Raw genomic sequence first — 21234 nt, forward strand, 5'->3', positions numbered from 1 at the left:
AGCTGCTTTATTACATTAAGTGAATGGTCCTTTTTGATAATGGGGTTGGAATCAGACCAATGACTTTATTCTATTCTGCTAAGAGTGAGAACTACCTAAAATATATATTTTTTCTTGTCTGTTGCTAGAAAGTGACACAGTCAAAGCATTTTGGCTTTCCATTTAATAGAACCATAGAAAAATTCCAACTATGCATATGTGATAGGTGGTTTTATTCCTCTTTTCTTTTATATTGTCATTGGTATGTGATGACTTCAAAATAAATCTTAAGGCTTCATCATAAACCCTGGCCCACTGGTGGTCCCACAAATACCCCTTGGCTTGAGTGGTGAGGGTTAAGCTTTCAGCTGGTTTCTGAGTCTTTTCTTCTATACTGAAGAGTAAAATTATCTTCTCCTGGGAGGCCCTGTGATTTGTTTTATTTTAAGATATCTGCAGACCCTGGAGAAAAAACAGAGTTCTGGATGGCCAGTTGAACTATTAAGTGGTTGTTTAGGCTCTTTGGAGTCTTACTAACACCCTAAACAATTTGGTCTTCACTTCTTCTCCAAGTTGGGAAAGAACGAGATCAGCTTCTGGGCCTGAGGGATGAAGCCCTGTTTCCCAAGAGGCTGACCCCATGGTGATAAGTGCCTTGTTCGTCACAGTTACCTAAATAGAGGCACACTTGGGAGCCAGCAGAGCCTAGTTATATAGCCTCTTTTGCTGAGAAAGAGTCCCCCACCCTAGGGTAAAAGTCCCTTGCAATTTCCTCCAAGGATTTATAAGAGGAGCTTTGGGGAACTTTTTAAGGTTCCTTTCCAAATGATACCAAGATGGAAACCAGTCAAAGTAGTGCTGGCTTGTTGACTTAGACCCAAGGCCTGTATCAACAAGCATAATCCCCTTTGGGATAAATTAGTGAAGGCGGGTACTTTGGGTATAATTAGTATAGCACACCCATTAAAAAAAGTTTGTATTCTGTTTTAGTTGAGTGGTTATAGGCTCATAGTAAGTTGTCTGTTTGTAAGATTGTCCCTTACTTAGTGTTTTTTCCCCAAATGTTTAGGATAGATATCTTGGGTAGGGATCTATTTTTGGGAGAAGGAAACATTGATTGAGTACCTACTGTATGGCAGGTATTATGTTAGGGGCTTTATATAAATTACTTTTTAGAACAACTTTGTGAGTTAAATTTTAAAATCAGTTTTTTACTCATTTTACCAATAAAAAAACCCAAGAGTTATGATCTGGTGGTTAATACATTGTTGGGCTGGGATTCTAACCAGTCTGACTCAAGTTCACTATGCATTGTGGCACTGATGAATTGGAAGTTGAACCGGAGGCAGGGTTTGGGGAGTTGTGGGCCCTGGACAGGGTGCTATGGACAGGGAACTGCAGCAGAGCCTACTTATTCAAGTTCTCAAATTGCACCCTTAGCATGAGTTGCCTCGGGCACAAGGCAGCTAGGGATCTTATTTTAGCAGAATTAAACTCTTTAATGGATTTTCCTCTCCATGCCCTGAGAATATTTCTGGTCTCAGAGATATCTTCCTTTTCAGGAAGGTCTGTTCCCCACAATAGACCACAAACACAATGTATTTCTAGTCTCATAAAAAAAAGAAAAATTAATTAGGCTTTATTTTTTTCTGCATGTCTGGCACACTTAAAAAAATGTAGGTCTTACTTCTGTCTTGACATGAATTTAGAATTTTGCATGAAATAACTGCACTAGAAAAAAACCAATGAAAGCAATGTTGGTAAATGTTGATAATGCATTGATAATCGGACATACAATTCTGCTTGTCAAACTTCTCATATGTACTAAAGCATTGACTGTGGATTTGAAAGTGAGGGCTTTCCCTATTCCTCCTTTTAATACCTGGAGCTTGAATATTAATATTTCAGGTGAAATATAAGTTTCAGACTTGCAAATTTTTGTCACGAAATCAAAGGGAATAGAAAATTGTAAGAGGTGGGCGGGGAATAAGAGGACCTCTTAGTGTCAGCCGGATGGAAATCAACAGGATAATGAGGACTGCCAGGGTAAATAATTTCCATTTCATCCCCAATAAGAATATTCCCTCCCTCACCTTTCAAATTCCCTGCTCACTTCCTATGCATTCGGAAAAAATGATTATCTACTCTTCATTCCTGAAACAAGCCCTGAAGTAGGTGTAGTTATGGAATTCTGAAGTGTTTCTCTCTGGGGCCTTCTATCTTAAGCTGGTCGACCATGGGCATTAACATGTATGTTGGTTTTATACATGTTTTGCAAAGCCCAATTTGTTCTTATCATTTGAATTTGTGAGCATAGTAACACTTCCCCAAGTGTATTAGATATTCTCATCTTGGGGATTCATGGATAACTCTAGAATTTCTGCAGAAAAACAAGAGATTCGGTATAATGTGTCCAGTTAAAGCTAGCAGAAATGCAAAATGAAATGGATAGGATGTATATACTCCTCCATCTTAAAATGACATTGATTTTTTTCTGTCTCATTTCACTTGGACAGATTCTGACACTTTCTCTGGCCACGTCACAGGGATGATCTTGCAGCATTTCTTGAAGCAACACTCCAGGTATCTGGCATGGGTTTAGCTCTTTTCTATGGGAAAGACTTAAACAGTTGCACCAAGTTAGCCAAACTAACCATGAATAAGCACAAAGAAAAATATTCTCTCTCTTGCCATTCATCTTCAGTGGCTGGAGGGGAACATTGGGATCCACTATCCATCAGAGGTGGTACTCATCACAACCAGTCTGGTGTGAAAATGAACCATTTAACCACATAATAGGCATGCCTTTTCGTCCTCTTTATGTTTCAGGTGTATAGAAAGTGCCTCAGGTTAAGATCAGATCATCACATAGAACCAGTACTTTCTGGGACCTGCATCACAGCGAGGCTCTGGCAGTCAGACCTCAGTAAAGTGTAAACTGCTTCCATAAGCTCTCCTTCTGCCTCTGCCCCTCACCTCCTCTGTTGAATTTAGAAAGGTGAATTGATGTACATTCCTATCATAGGTTAGCACTTGAAAACAAGAAAGATTTACCAATCCCCAGTGCTGTTTAATGGAAAAGCGTCTTGCATTCATACATTTTAGTGGCAGAATCAGGTGGTATAGGAACTTGTTCTTCTTGATAGAAGACTTTTGAGAAGGGAACATAGTCATGTCGATGTTGCCCTGGGAAAAAATGATGGATTGTACAACATAAAAACATTGTCTAAGATGCTCTTTTTTTTTTTTTCTAGAAAGCTGCTTTTTCTAGAAAGCTGCATTTGATCTCAAACTTTAACTATCTGTTTATTCACCTCATTCTGCAAAGAATTTAAAATGGCTGATATTATTATTATTTACATGTTGGGATCATTAAGTTCTTTGTTTTTGACCTTGTTGAGAGCAAAATCTGATTCTTTTTCTGCCTTTGCTGGACTGTAACTCAGGGACTGTTCAGAGATGTGTTGTTTGCTGTTATATCCCGAGTACTGGAAATGTGCTTAGTGCATAGTGAGTGATCAATAAATATTTGTTAATGAAATGGTTGACTAATAAAGTATAACTTAACAGAGACAAATGTATTTCAGTATAGTCTATTTTTTTTTTACCTGGGGAGAAGGTCAATCAGAATTAGTTAACATCTGAATTGTGGCACTTACGTCAGGAACTGTGGAATGTTCTGTTCGCTCCTCCTGCTAACTGGAAAGTTTAAGGAGGTGTTTTCGGGTGGGCAACCTCCGGGCCTGCTTTAATTGACAGATTTAATCCCTCAGTAAGCCACATTGGAAACTAATTTTTCTGCATGGGTCTACCAAGATTCTTAAGAATTATTCCATCTCGTAAGCTGATACTGCCTTCCACTCTAATTTTTTATTATACTGCTCTTTGCAGTCTTTTCTTATAGCAAATTAGTGTAAGCCTGGCTGGTGGGGTCTGAATAACTAACTGGTAGCCAAGGTGACTCCCCTTCCTTGTAATATGCTAAGTTTTATTTTCCAAAAAGAAGTAGCTTTTTAAAATAGATTTATATTGTGAAATTATATCTTCTATATTTGTAAGGTAAAATCTATTGTACTTTTAAAGACATCTGGGGAATAAAATGAATATTTGTTGAACTGAATTGAATATTCAATGTCTTAGATAAAAAAACTAGATATTTAAAAACTTCTACTGGCAGATCATATTCTTAGTACCTAAGTTGATAGAGGCAAACTTTTCTTCACTAGCTGGATTTTCTCTCATTATGGCCCCCATTTTCCTTACCCTCAAAGGGCAAGCATGAAGGAAGTGAACTCTTATGATAAAAACCTCTGAAATCTTTCCAAGTTAAATCTTGAAATCCCATAGCTGAGGACCAGAACTCCTAAGGAGGAGTTTGTTCCAGCCTGTGGGAGGAGTGGTGATTGCATGCTTGTAACCTGCCTCCTTTCTTTTTAGTCACATGGGGGGTGGGAGGGGCGAGGGAGGAGGATGTCAGCTCTACCACAAACGTATTTCTGCATTTGAATATATAAATGATAGAGTTCCTTTCTTTTTATAAGTTTCTGTCTGACAGGTAAGCTCAGAAAACATCTCTCCCTAAAACTGAAATGTTGATATAAATATCTGAAGAAAAATTCTAATCACAGTATACATTGAACAGGCTCACTGATCTTGAATACCTGGAAAAAGATTTTCAAACAGACTTTGTCAGCTCAGGCTTGGCATTCCTTGTCAAACAAAAGCATGCCTAAAGACACATTTCAAAAGCAGACGATGCAGCACTTGCTAACCTGCAGAAAATCGAAAAGGAACGCAGAGGCCAAGAACAAACAGAATGGGAACCAATGAGAAATGCAGCACAGTTCTGAGAACCAAATGTGTTTTAAAAAGGCCACATCAATAATTAAACACCAGCAAGTCAAATTCCATTTTTTGTTTGCTGCGATTGTGTTAAGAATTGTAATGAAGAAATGAAATGATTGATTCAGCCTCAGCTCAAAAGAGCTTGTACCTATAATCTGGAGGGTAGGATGAGAAAAGAGGTTGGAAGAGGGAAAGAAATCTTATTTTTGGCTCACACGATCTTCACTTATCTTCAATAATGTCAGAATTTAAACATTTCAATCAACTGTAAATTTCGGTCAAGCATCCCTTAGCAGAATTAAGTCTTAAATATCTATCTTTTTCTTTGTTTTAAAGGCGAGACCCTGTCTCTTCACTCACATTATGTCACTCATGTGACTTAGCTTGGGTTGACTACGTTGTGATTTGGTAATGTGCAGTACAGTATGACACAAGCCCGAGTTTACTGCAAATATTGGGAGAAAATGAAATTGTCAAATCACAGCATTTGCTGTATCAAAAAGATGTACAACTTAATTCAAATAATTATGAGAAATAAACAATGTTTGGATTACTTATTCTTTTTCCCTAAGTAACACATAAGAACCAAGATTATATAAAAGGCCCAAAATTATCATTCGATTCTTCTTTCCCATCATTTTCACTCGGTAAAACTGACATTTCTGTCTAAACACTACTATGGAAAGGTAGGATTTTATGGCAATACAATTATATGTAATCAAAAGCAAGCCTTGCTTATCTTCATTCTACTCCTCTCTGTGGATCCGGGTCCTTTTGAACATAGAGGGGAGTAAAACGTGCAGATCAACCATTTTTCAGGTATGTGACACTGGACAAGTTATTTAACTTCTCTGTGCCTCAGGTTTCTCATCTGCAAAATAGGGATAATTATAGTGTCTACCAGTAGCATTATTTTTTTTTTTTTTTTTTTTTTTTTTTCTGTACGTGGGCCTCTCACTGCTGTGGCCTCTCCCGTTGCGGAGCACAGGCTCCGGACACACACAGGCTCCGCGGCCATGGCTCGCGGGCCCAGCCGCTCCGCGGCATGTGGGATCTTCCGGGATCGGGGCACGAACCCGTGTCCCCTGCATCGGCAGGCGGACTCTCAACCACTGCGCCACCAGGGAAGCCCCTACCAGTAGCATTATTGTGATGATTAAATATATACATAGCTAACATGTATAAAGTGATGGGTCACTGCTTGTCACATGGCAACACATAAATGTATGTTATCATTGTAGTGGTATTAGTCACATCTATACACATAAAAAATATTATTTATTCTTTGTTTAAAATAACTTTGTTGAGGTATAATTTGCATATCATAAAATTCACCTGTTGGGGGCAGTGATGTTTTGTAAACTTACAGACTTGTGCAACCATCACCACAATCCAGTTTTGTTTATCTATTCACCAGTTAATGGATACTTGGATTGTCTCCACTTTAATTGTCTGTCTTTTTTTATTATAGTTTTTCTAGTGAGAGTGACATGTTATTTCATTGAGGTTCTAATTTTCATTTCTCCAATGACTAATGACATTGAACTTTTTCTATGTGCTTATTGGTCTTTCATATATCTTTTTTGGTGTAAAGTCTATCATATATTTTGCCCATTTTAAAATTGGGTTTTTTGTTTTCCTCTTTTTGAATTGTAAGTGTTCTTTGTATATTCTGGATATAGGTTCTATCAGAAATATAATTTGCATATATTTTCTCCCAGTTTGTGGCTTGTCTTTCATTTTCTTAATGGTGTCTTTTGAACCCCAAAGTTTTAAATTTTGATGAAGACCAATTTATCAATTTCCTTTTTTTATGGATCATGCTTTTGTTATAATATATAAGAACTCTTTGCCTGTGAAATTTTTCTCTTTGCCTGAGAGCCTTTTGGCCATGAAGTTTTTCTCCTACGTGTTCTTCTAAAAGTTTTGTGGTATAGTTTAGCTCTTATATTTAGATCTATGATAATTTATTCTTTCATTAAGCAATATTTGAGTATTGTGAATATACAGATAAAAAGATTTGGTCCATGCCCTGAAGAAGTTTATACTCTAGTGGGAAGATGAATGCACACACAAAAGATCACAGCACATTATTGCTATGGCAGAGGTAGGTAAACTATTTAGAAAGTGCACAGGAGCAGAAAGAGCCAAGTTGGTTTGTGGGAGTCAAGGCCCATTGTCCAGAGGAGTTATTGTTGGAGCTGAGACTTGAAGGAAAAGTAGGAATTGTCCAGGTGGCATGCTGGGGGAGAGCTATCAGGCAGAGGTAGGAGAATATGCAAAGGTATATAGGGACGTTAATAAGATCAGGTGGAGAACGGGGTGTTGATAAGGCTGGCGGGTAGGCAGAAGCCAACTCACAAAGGGCTTTGAAGCACATTCAAAGAAGTTTAGGGCTTCCCTGGTGGCACAGTGGGTGAGAGTCCACCTGCTGATGCAGGGGACACGGGTTCGTGCCCCGGTCTGGGAAGATCCCACATGCCGCAGAAAGGCTGGGCCCGTGAGCCATGGCCGCTGAGCCTGTGTGTCAGGAGCCTGTGCGTCCGGAGCCTGTGCTCTGCAACGGGAGAGGCCACAATGGTGAGAGGCCCGCGTACTGCAAAAAAAAAAAAAAGTTTAGATTTTACCAGATAGCCTTTGGAGAATTTCTACAGTTGAGCAAAATCAGAACCGTGTGATGGAAAAAATAACTTCAGTGACTGTGTAGATACTAGACTAAATATAACAATACATTATATGGACCACCCATTTCAGAGTCACTTTGCCAGGCTCCACCTAGACCCACTAATCAGAAACGCGGGGCTGGATCTCATGAATCTGCATTTTTTACAAGGTCCCTGGGTGATGATTACACCCTGCAAAAGATAGCCACCACTGGGTTAGAGATCAGAGCAGTTAGGAGGCTACAGTTACGGTTCAGGAAAGAGATGATTCGAGCCTGACCCAGTGGCAGTGGGGGAAGAGAACAAGGGAGGGGTATGGGAGATTTTGAGGAGGGGAAGAATAGAGAGCATCTGGTAATTTGTTGCATGTGGGAAATAAGAAATGTATGACACCTTGATAGGTGGTGTTGCCACTAACTTAAACAGGAAATTCAGTGGAAGGAAGAATGTGGTAAAGAGAAGGTCAGTGTTAGAGATCCCAAGGTTGAGGGGCCTGTGGAACACCCAGCAAAGCTATCCATCAGCAATTATATATGCAGTTCAGGAAAGTGGTTTGGGCTGGCAATAGGAGATATAGGCAACTTCAGATAATACCTGTAACAACAGGTTTGGCTATATTAGAAAATACAGTAAAATCATTTTGTTAGGACTGGTGCAACATGTCTGGATTCCTCATTAAATGTACAGAGGTGCACTTAGGAAGCCAATTAGCCTTCAGCTTGATAACTCATCATGTATTAATGCATGAGAATTTAATTGCTTCTCATCTTGAACTGCTCTTCCCCTCAGTGGCAATTTCACTCATTCAGAAGCAGGTAAGTGGATTAGTTAACTGTGACAAGCCTCAGATTTTCAGTAACTAAACACAATGAAAGTATATTTCTCCTGTATGTAACAGCCCGATGCAATTGGCAGGAAGTTTCCTCCATGTGGTGATTCAGGGACCCAGTTCTTTCCAACATCTGGCTCCACCATCCTCTACAGCCTCAAGAGATCTGCATCCAGGTGGCAGCTGGGAGGAGGGAAGGTGGAGAAGGCACATCCACTTCTTAGCCACGTTAGCCCAGAAATGATCTTGGCTCACATTCCATTGTTGAACACTACTTATGTGGCTTCACTTAGATGCAAGGAGGCTGAGAAATGTCATGCCTGCCTGGGCAACTGCTTCTCAGAGACAACTCTATATGTTGGAAGGGGGCACATGTATTTTTGTAGGATGGCTATTCTTCTCTAGCACAGTGGCTGTACTGTTAGATTAGAGAATGTTTCAACTTGATATCTGAAGTAGACTAAAAAATACTCCATGAAAGTGTCTAATTATTGATTAACTAGAATTTTTGAGCCCCTGCTATATGCTCAGCACAATTTTAGGCACTATAGGGAAAGAATTAAAGCATGAATGTATCAATCAATCAAAAGGTATTTATCTGGCACCTACTGTAACCATAGCATTAGAAGCAAGAATGACTCTCATGAAGTGATCCTCAATCAGTGCTAGAAAGAATACTAACCTTTAGCAGTGAGTACTATTGTATAAACAGTTGTCCCTCGTATCCCTGGGGGATTGGTTCCAGGACTCTCAGGAATACCAAAACCTGCAGATGCTCAAGTCCCTTATACAAAATGGCACAGTATACTGTTTTCAAGAATAAAATAATGGACAAGCAGGTATTTAGTTAGGGCAGCCCTACTTGAGGAGGTGGAACTTGGAGCTAGGACTAAGCCATACAGAATGGGATTTGGATGGATGAAGTGGGGAGAAGGGAGCATGCCAAGAAGAGCAAAGCAGATGTGAAGGCAAAGAGGAGGCATGAATGCAGATGTTCATGGAACATGAAACCACTCTAAGGGGAGCAGAGCTCATGTGTTGGGCAATTGGTCATCACAATAAAATTGGTTTTATTTGTTATTGTGGCATAAGAAATAATTTGATAGATTTGCACCAAATTTGGCTTCATGGGAAGAGGGGCTTTTTTGTGGGCATAGGATGAGTGGGTCATAGACCAAGAAAATGAATAGCATTTTTTAACATTTAAAATGTAATTCGCTAAAGCAGATGCTTTAAATTGCAGGTTTTGCCTTTGGATTTTACTCTTTCTCACATGGGCAGCTCTGGGTAACTTGCTCACCCAGCGTGGGCTCCAGGGTGAGCAGTAGCATGGATTTATTTATTCAACAATGGTTAACAATTATCTTGAGCCAAGCAGGGTAAGACAGCTGGTGGAAAATAAGGCTGTCTTGGTTGAATGGGGTCATCTTATAAAGGTCTTTGATAGTCAGGCAGCTGAGTCGAGACTTGACACGGTGGGTACTGGGGAGCCATTGAAAGTTTCCAAATAAGTGAGTAAGTTTTTGAGAGTGTTAGTTAATGAAGATTCATCTTCCATCAATATGCAGTAGGCCTGGAAATGAGGGCGACTGGTGGAAGGGAGTTCCAGCAGGTAGTTTTAGAAATCCAGGGGTGGAGGGCTGAGAGCTGGTTTAAAGGGAATGGAGGGGAAGTATAAGGTGAAATGGTAAGTGAGTTGGAGGAGTCAAAGTCTTAACATTATGGACCTGGGAGAATGGCAGTGCTGTGAAAGGAAATTAGTGGATGGCAGAGTGTGGGGAGGATGAGAAGATGATTGGGTGATCATAGTGGAAGCATAGGTTGACAGCATGGCCTGTAAAGAGTGATCACTATCTCCTTAGTCTCTTATTAGTCAGGCTCAGCTTGACCACTTGCTTCCTGCAGCTAGCAGGCTTTGCTTGGAGTATCCTCAGGTGCCCAGCAGCCCTCTACTCCAAGGATAAAGGACTGCAAGCCAAGACTGAAGCATTTTGAGTAGTCTCTAATTTTTACTGACGGCCCTGAAAAGTTCTAGATGCACTTAGCACCTCCAAAGAAGCATTAAATGATTTAACATTTTGGGGACAAATTGGTTATATTAGTCTCTAGTGCCAAATTCACCAAAAATAGCTGATTAGCTGTGCATTGTGATTTCACTAGGGTGCCTTGCTCTTGGCTGGATTCCAAAGAACACATTTGTATAAAAATGTTCCCATTATGGAGTGTGATACCTATTAATGGAGCGCCATATGCAGCGGAGCATCTCCCCTTGCCTCCTCCCGGTCTTTCAACCTGAAGTTTGTATTTTCCATCCATTTTTGCCAAGTGACCTGCTTTGCAGAGGTTAAACTTTACCTAATGGGCTAAGGCCTGAGATGCTGCAGCAATCAGTCTCTCATCTGGGTTTAAGCATCTTGGTTTCCTTTCCTCTTTGCCTACTGCCAATCCTGACGCTTTCATTCCATCCTAGCCTGGGGGAAAGAGAGGGAGGGGGTAAGGTTGAGAGTGGGCTCCAAGCCCAGACCTACAGCTGTGCCTGATTGACCGACATTTCTGTTGTTAGCCACAAAAAAGGCCACTTTTAATGGCTAAAGCAAGAATGACCAGCTGGTGTGACAGGCCTTGGGTTTGTGCCAGTTGCATTAAAATTTATCAGTTCCAGTCCTTTTTCATCATGTGCATGATTTCCTGGGTATCACATATTATCTGCAGTTCTTTTTAAAAACAGATATTCTCCATTTTGTAGTTGGCTTTAAACTTTCATTAAAAATGACTTAGAATAAAAATAAATGAGGGATACCTGTTATCCATCAGGAGAGACCTGCAGAGAGGTTCAATAATAACAGAAAATCAATAAATCATACTAAATTCAAGAAAGTCCACTGAATAGGTATAAACATTTTTCTGAAAAAGTGTTTTCTGAAGTTTTGGCTATGAAACCCATTAGGCGCCTTCAGTGTTTAACTCGAGCATGATCTCTTTGGATCTGAGATCTAGATTTTCATCTTTGTCTGTGCCTGGAGTAGAAGAGTTGAGGCTGGCACCATAGGCTGGGATGGGAAAAGGTGTATGTTAATGTAAAGCATCATTAGTACCAGGCACATTTTTTCCATAAAGAAATACATTTGTTTTCAGAGTTATACATTAATTCAACAGACATACAGTGAACACCTAGATGGACTAGTACTGTGGGTTATGACGTAGAAACGAACAGGATACAGTCTTTAACTTCAAAATGTTCACATACAACGTGTACACAAATAATTGCTTTTAAAAATCCAGAAGATGAGATATGCTAAAGTGAACAAACAAACAAACAAGCAAACAGAAACCAAAGAGGTGATATGAGTGGAATACTTTAGATTGGGTGGATGACAAGACTGCCTATTGGAGATGTTGAGGAATGAAGATTTGGTGTTTTATCACCTACATTGCACTGGTTATTCTCTGCAGGGATTTGAGCTGGGCTTAGACGACAATACAGGCAAGTTTTAGTCAGTCCATTTTAACTTTCAAAGAAATGCCACAGTCTCACCCTTAAACCACAAACTAGTTTTAAATTTGTCTTTGAAAAGGCTCAATTTTAATTAAATTCATTTCTTTTTAAGAGCATGAAATTATGTGAAAGTTGATTTCTATTTCCCTTGGGTAGATATTCCCAAATAATAAATTATCTTGGGAGCAACTTGGGAGATCTTTAAAAACATAACAGAATGATGTTAAACTTTACTGATAGATCAAAGAGGTCTGGATAAAATCTCTATGTAGAGGTTCCTAGTAATGCATTCATCATTTTAAATTGATGATTCTTAATTGAGAATCTCTGGGGTAAGTCACAGGATTCTGTACTAGGTACAAGTTCTGAAGGTGATGTTGATGAGTATCCAGGGTTGAGACCATTGCGTTACACCTAGAATTGGAACACATAAACTTAAAAAAAAATGCCTACAATATAGCTATGGATCTGCAAGGAATAAGCACAATCTGTGGATACTTCATTCATTGCTATTTTTAGTCCAGGAATGATTAAGTGGGAAATAGAAAATTTTCTTCCTTAACATATTTCTGCAACCAAAAAAGAGGAATGTTGCACAAATCTTAGGAGCATCTGAGAGAACCACCTTCAAGGGTGAGGATATGCTGCCTTCCTTCTTTAGAAATTAAAATAACCTCTCTTTTCTAGTACTACCAATAAAGACCAGTTAGAGTCAAATAAATAGGAAGCTCCTTAGACATTCCTGGAAAGAGTGTTGCATGGAGGGAGTTTTCCTATGGTGCGCAGGTGTCCGGGTGGAGTTGCATTTACAGGTTTGGATACGTGCACTTTCACATACATTGTGCTGGTTCTTCTCTACTTGCCCTTCCCCACCTCACCTGTGAGATTCATTCTCTGTCCTATTCTTCACTGCACTGGGCTCCGGGCAGCTGATACCTTGGTATGGACACCCTGCCTCCCTGCCTGGTGGAGCTACATCCTTCTAGACTACAGCTCCTGCGGGCTGGCCCTCTTCTATGGCTCCAGCTCTCACAAGCTCCAGTAACGCTATTTCCTTCCCATCCCCCTTCAGCCCCATGGTGGCAATGGCTTCCCAGTGTTTCTGGTCCTGGGCACCTCAATACCCCTCACTAGATCCCCTGATCCTGCTCTGTGGATAGTCGTTCCTTACATTTCTTCAGAATCCCATCTGAGTGGGTCTTCTTCTTCCCACCAGGACCTGACTGATAAATGGATCACATTCCAAAGAATTTCCTGGTTGTTCACACGGAGGCACCCAGAAGATTTTTCTCATTAGAAGATGACCAGAGCAGCTTAAAATGACCAAGAACCAGAGTGGGAGCACCAGGAAGAAGAGATTGATGAAAGGAGTTCTTGGGGGGAAAATGATAATAGATTAAAGCAGAAAAGGATGTAAGAAAGGTTTATGCTGACTAAAGAGAAAGTCTAGGGACATTAAAGAAAGAAAACTATTAGATTTACCTTGCATTCTGAAAACAGATATTGCAAGCCAACTAACGAAGGCTCGAAATCTTCTCTCACAGTATAGACATGGATCTGAAAGGAATGAGCTGACAGCAGCTCAGAGTGAAAATAAATATAGTAACTGCTAACTATGGACAGGGCACTGGCCTTGATCTGGTCACCAATGTCTCTGGCATTTGCTTCAGCATTTGTATGTCACTGGGAAGGTGGGGAAATACCGATGACAGCTCTGCATGTTGGGAAAAGTTTTGGCGTACTGTCAGACTTTTTCAGTCTTGTCAGTTTACTAAAAGGCAAAATTTGACTTTGTGTTATGTCTCATTTCTCAATTGGATATGGATACTTTCAAAGATATATACTTTGGATCCTTCCTCTTGGTATGAGATTATGTCAACAAAAGTTGATAAGTATATTCTTAGAACTTAGCATATGTTAGGCAATATGTAAACCTCATGTGCTATTCAATAGGTACTTGTTGTATATGTATATATGAACCAGTTACAGAAATGAGACAGCATTTTTCTTGCTCCCAAGCACCTTAGGCTACGGTGGAGAACTTCAACTTGCCCTGAGCTTCCCCTCCTGGCTGGGAGAAATGAGAGCCCTCTTTAAACATCTAAGAAGAGTGGGAAGAGGTAAGATGGGCAAGATTCCACACATATAAGGGAAAAAGGCAAGATCTTTTAGAGAAATAAAAGTTCTGTTTGTTCACAGCTAATAACTAATAATAGCCCTTAGGTTAAGTTAAATGTTTATACCTGACAGACACTTTCCTAAGCTTTTGTCATGAGTTGGATTATTTGATTCTCACAGCCCTTTGAGGTAAGCTGTATTATTCTCTGCAATTTGCAGATGAGGAGACGGGGCACGCTGAATTGAAATAACCTTTCCAGGGCCCACGGCCAAGAACATGCAGGGCCAGCATCAGATCTTAGGCAGCCGGACACCACAGTGGGAGGAAGAAGTCACATCTGGTGGAGAATCAAGACTGTGGAAGAGACGGCATTTAAGAAGGGCCTGGGGAGATGGTTACGATGTTAATAATTTGAAGTGCAATATATGGTAGAGAGGCCATTCCACTTGAAAAGAAAATGTAAACATCTAAAGTAAATGTTTTCAGCCCTAACCATACCTTGTTAATAGTTACTTTTGCATTTTCCTATTGCCACCATATAATACAGGCAAATACCCCACTTCCTAAATGACCACAAGAGTCTGGAAAACAGAAGGGTGAACTGATAGTATCACTGAACACAACCGTTAGTTGGTGACAATGAAGAGCTGGCAATGGAAGTGAAAACCATAGAATGTGAAACTCAAACTCCTACATGTGAGGGAGGTCCCACATCTTCCCTAGCCAGGAGGGGTGGTAGGTGAATTCAGAGCAAGTTGAGGTTTTCTTTCCCCATCCATGATTCATCTTTAAAAAAAGTGAGGTTACTGACAAAAGTGAAATTGAGCTTTCAAGTGCCTCTGGCCATTTCCGAGGGATGCCTTCTGTTGGCTCCTTGCTGGGCAGGTGTTTCTTCTTCTTGGTATGATTTCACCTTAAAGCAGGGGTTTCTGAAGCAGGGTATTCTTGGGCAGCAGCAAAGCCTTTAAGGAGAACCATGCAGAGTCATTCTGGACATGGGCTGGGAGAGGAGGATGATCATTAATCAGTGAACAATATTTGTTGAGCACTTACTCTATGGGTCTAGAACCGTGCTAAGCACATTTAACAGGGGGTAGAGTTTTCAAAAGCATAAAGACAGTTTTGATTAGAATTTTTCTTCTCCTATACTGAGCTATCTCAGAGACAAAGGTAATTGCATTCTTCAGTTCCAACCGGGACCCGACAATCCTGGGTGCCACACACCGTGAAGAGCTCTGCCTTGTCTCTCTGTGAGCATGAAGGCTGGCCTCACACTGTGCTGCTGGGGAAAGGCAGGCTCTAGGAGTGACATGTTTATTCATCGAGCTTCCCTGGGAAGAAATAATGAATGGAAATGAGGGAGGGGTCACGATATAAAAGCAGAGCATGACTGTCTTCAGTTTGGACATTCAGGATAGTGCTGCAGAAAGTTGTGCCGAAAGCCATCAATGATTCCAGGCAGAGTTAGGAGGAGGGTGGTGTGGGGTTTTGTTTTTGTTTTTTTTTTTTTGTCTTTTCTGTCCACACTCAGTTTCTCATTCCTGAGTTACTGTGTTTGTTTGTTTGTTTGTTTTTACATCTTTATTGGAGTATAATTGCTTTACAACGGTGTGTTAGTTTCTGCTTTATAACAAAGTGAATCAGTCATACATATACATATGTTCCCATATCTCCTCCCTCTTGTATCTCCCTCCCACCCTCCCTATCCCACCCCTCTAGGTGGTCACAAAGCACCGAGCTGATCTCCCTGTGCTATGCGGCTGCTTCCCACTAGCTATCTATTACTGTGTTTTAACAAGAGGATTTTTCGGTCCTCCAAACATGAGTTTACAATCAGATGCAAAATATTTCCACCGGGCCAGGAACCAACTGTGAGGCACCCTGCTTTGCATTGCAAATGACTCCAATGGGCCTGGGGAATCCAGAAACCCAGAAACCCTGCCCATATATTTATAGGCCTGGCTTCTCCCATCTTTAAAGAGCTTCATGGATTCTGAACCACTGACTCTTTCAGACCCTCTCCCAGAGGGAGAGCTGACTTGTCTCTAGTCTTAGAGCGAGCTGAGGGGTGCCAGGCCTCGGTCAAGTCAGTGGTGTCCGGATACCTCATCACCTCCCCCGCCTCCGCTGTGACTGGCAGTAGCTGAGCTTGCTGGCACTGTGCAGTAGGAAGAGAGGAAGGAGTCTCTGCGACGGAGAAGGAAGGGGGACAGGTGGTCAGATGGAATGAGAAGGCCCCCAGCCAGCTCTTTGAGAGAAGGTAATGCATTTGATGTACTCTAATGGTACCTCTGACTGAGGGGCCATATGGAGCCCTGGGTACTGCATAATTTCATCTTACTTCTCAGTTGAGACTACCTTTTCCTGCCGAAATCATAGCGTCATTTAGGTCAAGCAGTTGCCACTGGTATTTCCTACTGCTCTCAGAAGGGGAAAAGTTAAAAATATAAGGAGTACCCTGGCAACTGATCCTAGTACATCTTTTATAATTAGAGTCTGGCCAAATTTGAGCATTATAGAGACTTCTGGGAATGTATCATTTCAAATACTTGTGTTTTAGAGATAGTCAAGGTTAACCCTTTAAGCCATGGCACAGAAACTAGCTGTAGATGCACCAGGAGAACTCTCACCAGCTCATACCGCTCCCTGTGACTGTATCCCACTGATTCACACAGCTAAGTCATATGCCTGGGCCCCAAAGGAATTTGGGTTTGTAACCCTTGCTTAGGCAGTGGCACTTTTAAGTGGATTTTTGATGGAAGTATTTCTAAAAGAGATTGTGCTAACCTGCTTTTGGAAACAATGTGCCATGAACAAAATTTTCTTTTCTGCCCTCATCATAGGCTTTAGCTGCTTCTCTGGTCATAGCTACAAATTCAGAATTAGATACTGTGGACAAGGAGCTGAGTGGGACTGACTCACACAGGCCTTGGAACTTGCTCTGAATAGGTTTCTGAGGCCAGGCGGCCCTTTGGTTGATTGTCTGATGCTTGCAAAGGCTGGGTGAAGCTAGGGCAGCAGCCTGGACTCCCGGCTAGGGTTGGGTGGAGGCTTCCTCAGACTAATTAATGAATGAATCAAGGCCGAAGCTTCCTCCGCCTGCAGGTTACCCTGTCTTCTGTGTTGCTCCCACATCCCTGGCCTTGGCTGCTCACTCCAAGAACGTTGGGGAACGGCTTCTTGGTGGACACTGAGGACCAGGGCTGCACAGAGTCCCATCAACAGAACGTCTCTTCCTTCAATCTGTGGTTTCCTGAACCTTTGGGGCCCTGGTGGCTTGTGGCCTCTGACCCCTATGGTGGGGTTTTCCAGTGAATGGTTGAAATGATTTGGGCCCATTCTGTGGGTGTGAGCGTTCAGCCCTAAAGCTTTACATGCATACACAGTGGGTGGGTGTCACAAGCACAGCTTTGTGTCCCCACCTTGGTACTGAAATCCTCTGTCCCCTGCTTTGAAAAGAGAGCCAGAGAGAGCAAAGCAATGCTCTGATCTTATTTCTTGTATTTTCCTCTGTAAGTGCTTTTGTTAAAATCGTGTCTTTTACTAGAAAAAACTATGCCATTTCTCTTTAAACTCCTCTCAGCGCTGTTTTAAATGTGAATTAGTGTCCTCATTTTAGTTTTGAGCAACAATCTCTTGCTGGTAATTCTGCATCTCTCGCTGACAATGTGGTCGATGCACTGCTAGGCATTCATCCGCTTTGGAATCAGAAGATTAAGGATGGAATCCTCTTAGTTAATTAAGGGACCAATTAATTAATTCATTGCTGTTAGCCCCCTCTTCCTCAGTACATTGCATCAGGGGCCATTTCTTGTTTTTCTTTTTTTTTGGCCCCCGGCGAGCCTTGCGGGATCTTAGTTCCCCGACCAGGGATCGAACTCGGTGCTCTGGCAGTGAAAGCGCAGAGTCCTAACCACTGGACTGCCAGGGAATTCCCCATTTCTCATTTTTCTTTTACCCCAATTACCCACACAATCCTAGCACCAAGTGGTAGGTTAATAAATGTGAAATAAATGCTCTCTTCTAACCACTCTGTTTACAGGTGGTCTCGTTTTCTCCCCTGGAGATTTATCCCAGGCTGTTCATTGTGTTTGGAACCGCTGTAGCCCTGATGACTCTCCTGAAAACTGACTTCTATAAAATCTGCCTTTTCCACTGGGGGACAGTGAAGGAAGAAGATAAAGGTGAAGAGACAAAGGGAAAAAATATAGGAAGAAAATAGGAAGATGTACTTTCATTTATACAAAAGTCTCTTGTCAGTAACAGTCTAAACTAGTGTCCTTTAAAAAATCATCCCTGTTTATAGCCATTCATAAGCAATCGCCGTAATCTAGAGTGTAACTGGAGCCCCAATAAGGTGTGAGGAGGAAGACTAAAAACCATCTGGACAGAAAGTCAACTGCCTCATTTTTAAGTGAGCACAGCTCCAAGCAAAGGCAGATATTTGACAATTAATAGTGGGTTGATGAACTGCCTCCTGCTCTGCCCGAATGTGACCTGGATACTTAGAAGTGGAGATGGAAACCATCTGGGGGACTTATAAATTCTGGTCTTTGACCTACGGGTCTATAATGTATCAGCCAAACTTTTACATGGTGATGCATGTGTTTGTATAACACAGAGTGAGGTCACGTGGGACCATCCCTTCCAGCTACTTAAAATGTCAAAGGCCAAATTCTTCACAATGATGAACAGTTATCAGAACTCCTGAGCCAGGCTGTCAATAGATTCTAGCCTCCTTCTGTTTTTTTAAAGCACATACAGTTGTTTATTGGCTGCATGCTATTGTTTTTCCAACCTCTTTGCTTTTTCATCTCTGGGTTTGGTCAGTTATTGCAATAGCTTTTTGGTGTCTCTGAGAAAAGCCATTTAAATTTTTTCAAGATTTCCAACGACAGGTAGTGATTCGAATATATTGTCAAATCTCTGTGTTGTTTTTTTTTTTTTTCTTTTTGTCACAAAGCTCACCTGCCAACTTGTTCTTGTTAATTCAGCTCTTTTGGCTCCTGCCTGTTTTCTGCACTTAGTTGCGGGAAGATGAGGTGCCTGAGATGGAATAGGAGATAGCAGCGGTAGCTGAAGCAAGATGAAAATGAACGATATTTTCAAATCCTAAGCAGGGTGGCAGAGGCTAATAATTACATTAAAAAGGCCCTCTGTAGGTAGGTGCAAATAGGCTAGTCTAAACAAGTGAGGCTGTTTTAATATGGGCTGTTGGAAAGATGTCATTACCTGACGAGACTGCCACCTTTCACCTCCAGCCATTGTGATCCGTTAGGTCTCACTAACGGGAGAACGAGGAACTTGTTTGCAGGGGATTTGTTGTCTCCCGCTCAGAGGCAGCTGAGAGACTTGCCAAATGACAGGAAGACGCTTACATTCACAAGGTGTGATTGCCTAAGTGCTTGTCTGTGTCTAATTAGTTTGCCTTTGCTGGTTGGTAGCTCCACAGCCAGGGGGCAGATTGGCTCCGCAGGCTGTAAGCAAAGGGCTGATTGGTGGTGTTGTCATCTGCTTATTCAACCCTCCCTAGAACCAGGAAATGTGCTCTAAAGGAGAGCCTTTTCTGCTGCTTTTTAAAAAGGTGTTTAAGGTGGATGGACCTAGAGTCTGTCATACAGAGTGAAGTCAGTCAGAAAGAGAAAGACAAATACCATATGCTAACACATGTATATGGAATCTAAAAAAAAATGGTTCTGAAGAACCTAGGGGCAGGATAGGAATAAAGACACAGACGTAGAGAATGGACTTGAGGACATGGGGAGGGGGAAGGGGAAACTGGGACGAAGTGAGAGAGTGGCATGGACATATATACACTAACAAATGTAAAATAGATAGCTAGTGGGAAGTAGCTGCATAGCACAGGGAGATCCGCTCAGTGCGTTGTGACCACCTAGAGGGGAGAATAGGGAGGGTGGGAGGGAGGCGCAAGAGGGAGGAGATATGGGGATATATGTATATGTATAGATGATTCACTTTGTTATAAAGCAGAAACTAACACGCCATTGTAAAACAATTATACTCCAATAGAGATGGTTAAAAAATAAGGTGTTAAAAAAACCCAAAAACAAAAGAAAGAAAAGAAAAAAAAAAAAAGGAAGAAAACAGCTCCCACTATGGCTGTGACACAGTCTCCTTTACCCTGTACCCGAAACACGTATGTTGCCAATCACAGATGCTCTTTGTTCAAGAGAATATGCAGAGAGATTTGCTCGGATATGATGGACCCGATGCTCGAATCCTTTGGACTGAGGAGGAGGAGACTAGTTTGAGACCAGTGATGCTTTTTCTCTGTTTGATTTTATAAACAACAGTGGAAAGGAAAGCAGCGTCCCAGGCCCCTGCCATTGCTGCCCACACCCTGTGGAAAGATGCGATGAGAAGTTAATTCAAAGCGGGGGGGATTTGGCTTACATCTTGGTGGTTGCCTGTCTGAGGTGTGTGGGTAACTCTGTCATAGCAACTATGTTGACAGGCATTCCCTGGCCCTGGATTTTTGGGGTTTGGGAGTGCCTTTTGAGGCCAGGCCCCAGAGAAGCCATGCCCCCTTCCTTAGCCTTCCTGAGCTTGTCTTCAAACCTGCCTCCAAAGCTGCCAGTGCTCCGGGGGCCATTATCTCAGGTAGGTTTTTCCAAGCAAAGGTTTCCCAAGGACACTTTATAACATCGGTACATCCCCTCAGATCTTTGTTTAGCTAGCAAAAAAGAATTGTTGTACGGATTGTTATTTTGTTTGAATGGGTCTGTTTCTTCCAATATGTTGTTAGCTCCTTATTAGAAGATTCTTCTTATTAACCTACCACAGCAACCAGCACTCTGTAGGCCCTGAATAAACACGTACTGAGTGAATGGGCAGGCGTAGAGGAACCAACTACAACATTCACTTATACTTTATGTTTAAGCTCAATTTCTTCAAATATTGCTCGTCACCCATTAAAGGATGTGGTCTGGATCCTGTCCACAAGTTGAGATTACAATAATGCTAACTTTTATTCAGTGTCTGCTACATCCCAGGCACTGCTACATCCCAGGCACTGCTTTACATACACCATCTAATTTAACCCTCACAACTGCCCTCTTGGATAGGTGCTATCATTATTTCCATGATGAGTAAACTGGGTCTCCAACTCTGACTACCCCGCTTAATGTCATGCAGCTGCTGTGTGGTGGACCCAAGACTTGAACCTAGCTCTGCCTGACTTGGAAGCCTGTGCTCCTAACAAGAGAGGATGCTGCCTGGGGGCCATGTGTGTGCTGAGAGCCAAGCGGCAGTCATGACAACCCAACCGGGAAGCAGGTTAAGA

This window comes from Hyperoodon ampullatus, assembly GCF_949752795.1.
Source record: "Hyperoodon ampullatus genome assembly, chromosome: 2".
In the NCBI taxonomy this organism is placed as follows: domain Eukaryota; kingdom Metazoa; phylum Chordata; class Mammalia; order Artiodactyla; family Ziphiidae; genus Hyperoodon; species Hyperoodon ampullatus.